The 7,514-nt window shown below is 32.4% G+C and overlaps 1 long non-coding RNA gene across 1 annotated transcript; it reads left to right on the top strand.

Moving 5' to 3' along the window:
- The first annotated feature begins 770 nt into the window (after nucleotides 1–770).
- On the top strand, nucleotides 771–6,727 carry LOC133311219 (uncharacterized). Its single transcript, XR_009751530.1, has 6 exons — nucleotides 771–947; nucleotides 1,839–1,934; nucleotides 2,487–2,600; nucleotides 3,075–3,143; nucleotides 3,247–3,639; nucleotides 6,538–6,727. It is a non-coding gene; the product is annotated as an uncharacterized LOC133311219 (long non-coding RNA).
- The last annotated feature ends 787 nt before the right edge of the window (nucleotides 6,728–7,514 follow it).

The following is a 7,514-nucleotide window of genomic DNA, read 5'->3' as shown; positions in this document are numbered from 1 at the left end:
TATAATAATAATAATAATAATATTTTATCAAAATAATAAGCAAATGAAATCAAACGGTAAAAAAAAAAAACTTATAAATCTAAATTATATTATATAAACAAATAATAATTTAATAATTTATTAAAATAATATATGCATTTAAGCATGGAGGAGGATATTCTTATTATCAAAAAAATTTACTACTAACCCACTACCTATCTAATTATTATTGGACATTTTTTTTCTTCAGAAATTTTTTAACATTCTCCCTCGCTAATTCAATAGTAATTAAATAGGTAATGAGTTGATAGTGAATTTTTTTGATAATAAAAATATCCCCTCTAGTATGATGCAATATAGAACTTCAACATATCATGTTATGCTAGACAGAAATTTTTGATTTTCCTTGAAGTTTCTGATGATACGAAACTTGAGAAAGACTAAGACGTCATCAATCGTATTATCGTAGCCGCCTTTTAAATTGTAGGATGCTCATGCAGCATGTTGAGTTGCACCATATTTCTTGGAAAGCAAATTTTTGTACACAAATCTTAAACACACACGTAAATATTGAACTATTTCATTTCATGACACTAAACGAAGAACCAGATATTTTGACCTTACAGGCGTTTGTATAACTATATTTATATCTCCCCACTACACCAAACACGGCCTTTTACCACGACAATTTATTTATGACTGAAAGACGTTGCAATTTAATAATGACTAATGTAATGACTAGTGTACACATTACCGGAGTTAAGAATAAAAAGAAAAAAGAAGAAGAAGAAGACCATGTCACGCGTTAGTATCATTTCTTTCCCCTTCACCGCAAAACCCTATTTCTCTTTCCCTCTCTTGTTTTTTCTTTTTCTGGAGATGCAGTTGGTGGTGTGAATTTTCCTCCATGTTTCGCTCTCTCTTCTTTAGATGTTGTTCGATTCTTATTCCGTTCCTCCACAAGCTAGGTTCGTAATCCGATTTTCATTTGAATCTCACCCCTGAATCTGAGTTTTCCTTCTTCCATATGTTTTTCCTTCAGATTTGTACCAATTCTGAGTGAAGTGTTTGCTTAGTTTTTGTTCATTTTTAGTTTCTAAGCTAGTCTCGTTAACAATAGCTTAAAACTAATTTATGGTTTTTTTATTTTCTTTTTCTTTTTTATATTTCAGGAACATTTTTTTCATTGTTTCCTTCAGTTTCTAAGCTAGATTGAGCTTTCGTTAAGATTTTGTGAAATATGAACTGGATTTAGTTTTGAAATTATATGTGTTTATGTTTTGATTAAATGCCCATATATGTTTGATATATGTTCTGAACCAAATTGGACAAGCGTGTGGAACTTGAATGCATTGGCAGTCAAATGCTGCAATCTCCAATCAGTATTATTTAATTCGTGGGTTTAATGATTTTTTGTTTTTGTTTTTTTTCCTTTTTTGGTAGATTTGTTTTTGTTTTTTATTCTCTCTATTCATACGCCTTTTACGGAGATGCAAACGTGTATTAATGGCATTTACAAAATTAGTTTTGGTGTATTAATATTATAGTTTTTGAAGCTTTTATGGCTATACAAAAATATACAGAACCTTTATTTTCTCTTAAATTCTTTCGTTATCCTTCCGCAGTTTAAACATGTATTTATTATAGTTTGTAATATCTGTTGATGTTTTGTAATTTTAGATATATAAAGAAGTCTTGAAATGATATTTGACAAACATCCTTTTAATATATGTGCAATTCGCTGCACCTTTTTATCACATTTTCCCCATCAAAATTTCAAATGACCTTTAGCAACATCCTTATCATGGCACCTACAGCATTCCCATGTGGGGCTTAACTATTATGCATGCTTTTTGCAGGGTTATATACTTTACTCTTTAAGACAGAAACTTAAACCAGAGTATATCGGCCTTTCTGGAAACAAAATTAAGAATTTGAAGTTGTCTGGTGTGGAGGTCAGTCTTAATTATTGTACTAATTAATAATTTGCACTTGTTAATTGGTAGTTTTCCATTTATTTGTTACTTGCATTTGATGGCGAGAAAGTAATGAACTTGCAGCAGGATGTAGAGTATTGACTATGGCCATGAAGGATGAATTAAATTTGTAGTCAACAGCTCAACATAATGTTTGTGTGATTTAAGTTCATTTGATGATTACAATAAAGTTTCTATAATTTAATTGTTTTAGTCTCCCTTTCTTAAACTTTAGATCCTGTGCACTATATAATACTAAAAAATTGAACACATCTAACATTGGTCCTGTCCTTGCTGTACCAAGAAAATAAAGTTTTGTCTGTTGTCGAGGATTTTCGCTTCTGATATGCTGAATCATATCATTCAAATTGAGCTTTATGTAAAATTGCTATTATTTAATTAATTATTGTTCTTAAGAAGTTCATTTGTACCCTATATTTGCAATGAATTTTGGAATAGAAGTTCTAGTGGTCCATCTTTGATATCATTTGGTTTCACTACACATGCTCAACCAAGCTGGGTTGTTTGCAGATAACATACACTTTGACAGAACCAGAGATTATTTTCACAGGAGACACCATGTCAGATTTCATAGTTGATGAAAATAACACTGATGTCTTGCGGGCTAGAGTTCTTGTATTGGAGGTGAACTACTTTATCCACACTTTAGTCAAGGAATAGTTTTACATTCTGCCATGGTCCACATTTAATTGTTGGCTCTTAAAAGTTACATAATACAGGAGCAAGAGATTACCTTGTTGACATTCAATTTACATAATCCATGATTTGGATCAATTTACAAATTTGTTTGAGCATCTAATCCATAATTCTTTCCTCTACAAAATACCGATTGTGAAAGGTACCTTGAACACCTCCATAATCAAATTACAAGCAAGCATCTCACTGTCCTTGCCTTTTGGATTTCAGATGCTTTGTTAATTTTATCTATTTACTCTGTAATTTCAAGAGGCTTTATTTTGAGTCTTTGACCATTGTTTTCTCATTTTTTGTCATTGCTTTTTCTTACCCAAACATAAGCCTAGTTTTTCCGTGTTTATGGTGATGGTTGGTATTTTAGTTTTACAAACAAATCTTATTTATTCTACTTTGTTCATATAGTGCACCTTTGTTAACAATTCAATTACTGTGGAACATGCCAAAGATTATGGACACAGTCACCTGTATGAGGTATGCTACCTGCTGCAATCAATAGCACACAAAGTTTCGTGTAAATATCAGTGGTTTTATCATTTTATTTTATTTTATTTTTCTTCTAATGAATGTTCTTCAGATAATAAGTTATGCTGAGAGGTTACAGAACAAAGCAATCCTTTTGATTCATTTTTCAGCGCATTACACAGTAGAGGTATGACCGTATGACATTATTGTTTTGTCCCTAAAAAAATGTATTTGAGCAAGTTGAGTTCCTGGGCTATGGACAAAGCCTCTGTACCGAATAAGTCGACGATGAACACTGAAGGACGAACAGTCACGTTTTGGGTCTGCAAGATGTTAAGGCTGAAGAAGAGAATGTGATGAAGCTTTTGTCTGATTTGGCTCATGCTCTTGGTATGAACTATGTCTTTGCTGAAAGCTGGGCACCCGAATACGGCAACGCCGTTTTGTCCAAGTGGCCCATCAAACGATGCAAAGTTCAGAAAGTTTTAATTCACACTAATTTCAGGTTAGGACTTTACTTAATTAATTACCATGTTATAATTATTTCTATTTTTATTTTTAATTCTGTGACTGTGTGTGTGAAGAATCTTGATCCTGTGCCATTGCTAAGGAAAAGTGAAAACATAATCACTTTTATCATAAAGTCTTCAATTATTCCAAAACTATGCAATATAAAAACAAGTATCATTACTTATGCGTTGTTTATACATAGGTTTTCTCAAAGTGTAATTTTCAATCCTGAAACTGACACACCCTTTTTTCCTTAATTTCTTCCTTTTGCAACTTGCATTGATAAGATACATGGCATCTTAACTGAAACTGAAATAGTAGCTTTTATATAAAGAATAATATTTATTACATGTTTTAATTATTTAAAGAAAATAAAGATGAGAGTCAGAGTAGGGGGAAGGGGTAGGTGATTTATATATGCATGTTATATCATATATATAGTTCAATAATCTCTTTATCACACAAGTGTGTGTATATATATATATATATATATATATATATATATATATATATGTATATATTGTACTTGTGTGTGGAGTTGATCAGGTGATATAAATATATATATATCTCTTTGAGTATGCTGCTCATCCATGGTTATGCAATACCCTATATTATATCATGATATTGTTAGAAATAATCAAGTGTGAGTGAGTAGTGGTGAAGTAAGTTCCACATAGGCTAGACATAGACCAAGTGATGACCATATAAGTGCAAAAAGACCCATAAACCTACAGCCTTAAGGTTTTGGGTTGAGACATGGTGTCGGATCCACTTGCTACGGTTGGTGTAGCCTTAGCTCATTGGTGGTGGCCCCCCGCCACGGGCTTCCCCTGGACCCGCTTGACATTGGAGTTTGAGGGAACGAATTTCCCAACAGTGGTATCAGAGCGAACGATCTGAGCTAAGTGTTTGGAAGGCCTCTGCAGAAGGCTAGTGTGACCCTAATATTTGAAGAGAAAAAAGACTTCCGCAGAAGTTGACCTTAGAGTAAGAATGATATTGGGCCTCACACTTGAGGGAGGATGTTAGAAATAATCAAGTGTGAGTGAGTAGTGGTGAAGTAAGTTCCACATAGGCTAGACATAGACCAAGTGATGACCATATAAGTGCAAAAAGACCCATAAACCTACAGCCTTAAGGTTTTGGGTTGAGACATGGTGTCGGATCCACTTGCTACGGTTGGTGTAGCCTTAGCTCATTGGTGGTGGCCTCCCGCTACGGGCTTCCCCTGGACCCGCTTGACATTGGAGTTTGAGGGAACGAATTTCCCAACAGATATATATGCATATAAATCATATATAATTCATATATCTGTATATAATATATGTGTTCAGTTTTCCGTCGAGCCAAGAATCATTGAACCTCTGCTGTTTTTTTTTTTCTTTCTTCTAATGAATTTTCTTTTCTTTGTTGCTTTTGCTGTTCAGGAGGGTTTAGGTTTTGGGTTAAAACACGCAAAGAAATTCCATTCCTCTCCTTTTTTTTTTTTCTTAACTCTTAATTTTGTTCAGATCAAGCCTCAATGATTATATATTTTGAATGAACACAAATAAAGCTAACCGATGGATTCTTCAAAATAAAGAAGAGAAAGATTATTGTGAAGAAGTTAATTTGCTCAAATATAACAAAGTTACACCCACTTCCGCACATACACTTCTCTAAGAATTTGTTTTCAATTTTGGGGATACAACATGCGTAAACGATTTAGTATTGGTACAATTAAGTGTATATATACTCTTTTTTGTGTGTTTTTCTCTCTTCAGGAAGGACAATTTTATTTTTTCGATGGAGAGAATCTACCTGTCCTAGTTAGAAAATCATAGAATACCCACTGAACCTGGGAAAGCCCTTATTTAATTTTCTTTTTGTTAAAATTACTAACTAGATGAGGTGGTGAATCTCTTGCAAACCATGAGGGGGAGAGATAGTCTTTGCCTACATATGTCATATTCATTTTCTATGATCTCAAGTCTTTAAGTTCTGGCAAAAAGATTTGCTAGCCTTAATTTTCATCTTTTTTATTTTTTTAATCTAAAGTTTTGGTTTTGTTCCCCTTGTGCTGTATACTCGCAACTGCTTTTGTTTGGGTGATCAACACGTAATTGCATAGATGTCATGTCCATTTTTTTCTTCTTATTTTTAAAACTAATTTGATAGTTATTGTTTATAAAGGGGCTACTTTTCGTTGGTTAATTTATACTCATGCTTGTCCCCTCTCAGTAGATGGGTGCAATTCCCTAGATAAACCATGTCAACAGTTAACTAATTCAAAAAATGAAATTCTAATATCTTAATACTTGATTGGATCGATGGTACAAGTAAGTATTTTTCTTATTTGTTTCATTTCAGTTTTGTACTAGCGCACGTTTGTGGATAGATGTCATATAGAAACTTATGAAATTATATGTAAAGATTCTCCAATACGATATAATTGATGTTAAATAGTGATATAATTTATTTATATTTTATAATATTTTTTTTGGTTTTTTGAGCATAAGAGATTATATAATTTTAGTTCTTCTTCAAGAAGAGTGTGGGAGTGATGCCTTGCAAAAAGATCAAATGTTTTATTTTTTTACTCTGTTTTCCCTCAATGTCAAACATTTAAAGACAATTTATTAACTGTTGGCGAAATGGTATTATTATATACTTCTTGGGTTGGTTGATGTGGAGGCAAATTTTCTTGGTAAGTGTTTCACGATGGTAGAGACACAGTATTAAGTAAAGAAAGCATTGTTGAAATTAATACATTTAAATATCCATGTCTAAATTACTTGAAGAGTAACTCTCCTTTCTTTTATATTTATCATTGGACTCTTCCTATGTATTAAAATGAAGATTTGAATGATCTTACTTTCAATGATTTGCAAACTAATTCTCATCTAATGAACAGTTGTGAAGGCATATCAATACACATCACTTACAAGTGTGATGCTGCTTGACTGCTGGTCAATTCCATCCGTCATGCTTCTTTCTTACAAGTATGTTGTAAGCAAGAAAAATTGTGTACTCCATTTTATTTACTCATGAATAGAAAAAAAAATGTATTGTGTTAAATTGTGTACTCCATTTTATTTTATTATCTCCCGTAATTTGATTTTTGGTTCTTGTATCAAATGCAATTTTTATTATTTTCTTTTTATATGATTGGGAAAATTTGTAATATTTTAAAAAAAAAATTCTTATAATTAGCCACGGTTTTGACTGTGGCAAAATAAAACTTTTTATCATTGGGATCCAAATCATTTAGCCACGAATATAATGTGGCTAATATAACATAAACTGTGATTAACTTAATGTTACCACACTCATACAGACCGTGCTTAAATACAAAAAATACTGTGGTTAAAATAATGCAACGCCTGTTTTAGCCACGGTTTTTGAAACAGTGGACAACTCATTTAGCCACTATTTGTTCATATATTGGGGATGTGCTATTTGTAACAGCCCGTTACGTACCGGTATTGTTAACATTAATTATGATATTAAGCGCAGTTACAATCACAGCAGTTCATTTATAAAAACGCGAATAAATTTTTTTCGATTATTACGCGAGCATTTAAAACATAAAAAGGCGTAATAATTAAAAGCTGTGACCGTAACCGTAAACTCTTGCGGAAGACTTATTTAACCTATTTTTATAACTTACATTACTTATTATAAGTTACTAAGGAGTTCCCATAAACTCACTTAGCCAATTTCCAAACTTTACGTTTTTACCAATTCGAACATGTTTCACTCTAAATTTTTCTGCGACCAAACCGATCGCTATCAAACTCTTTTCTCCGATTATATCTTTGTCTTACTTAATTCCCTTTTCAACAAGCTATCATATGCTAAATTCGGAGCTCATTAGCTCCGGTTATCGCC

The sequence above is a fragment of the Gastrolobium bilobum genome, unplaced genomic scaffold (assembly GCF_033153095.1).
Source record: "Gastrolobium bilobum isolate Gb01-03AN ecotype WA unplaced genomic scaffold, APGP_CSIRO_Gbil_v1 utg275064, whole genome shotgun sequence".
In the NCBI taxonomy this organism is placed as follows: Eukaryota; Viridiplantae; Streptophyta; class Magnoliopsida; order Fabales; family Fabaceae; genus Gastrolobium; species Gastrolobium bilobum.
The sequence above is the reverse complement of the archived record's forward strand: the minus strand, read 5'-3'. Positions and strand labels throughout refer to the sequence as shown.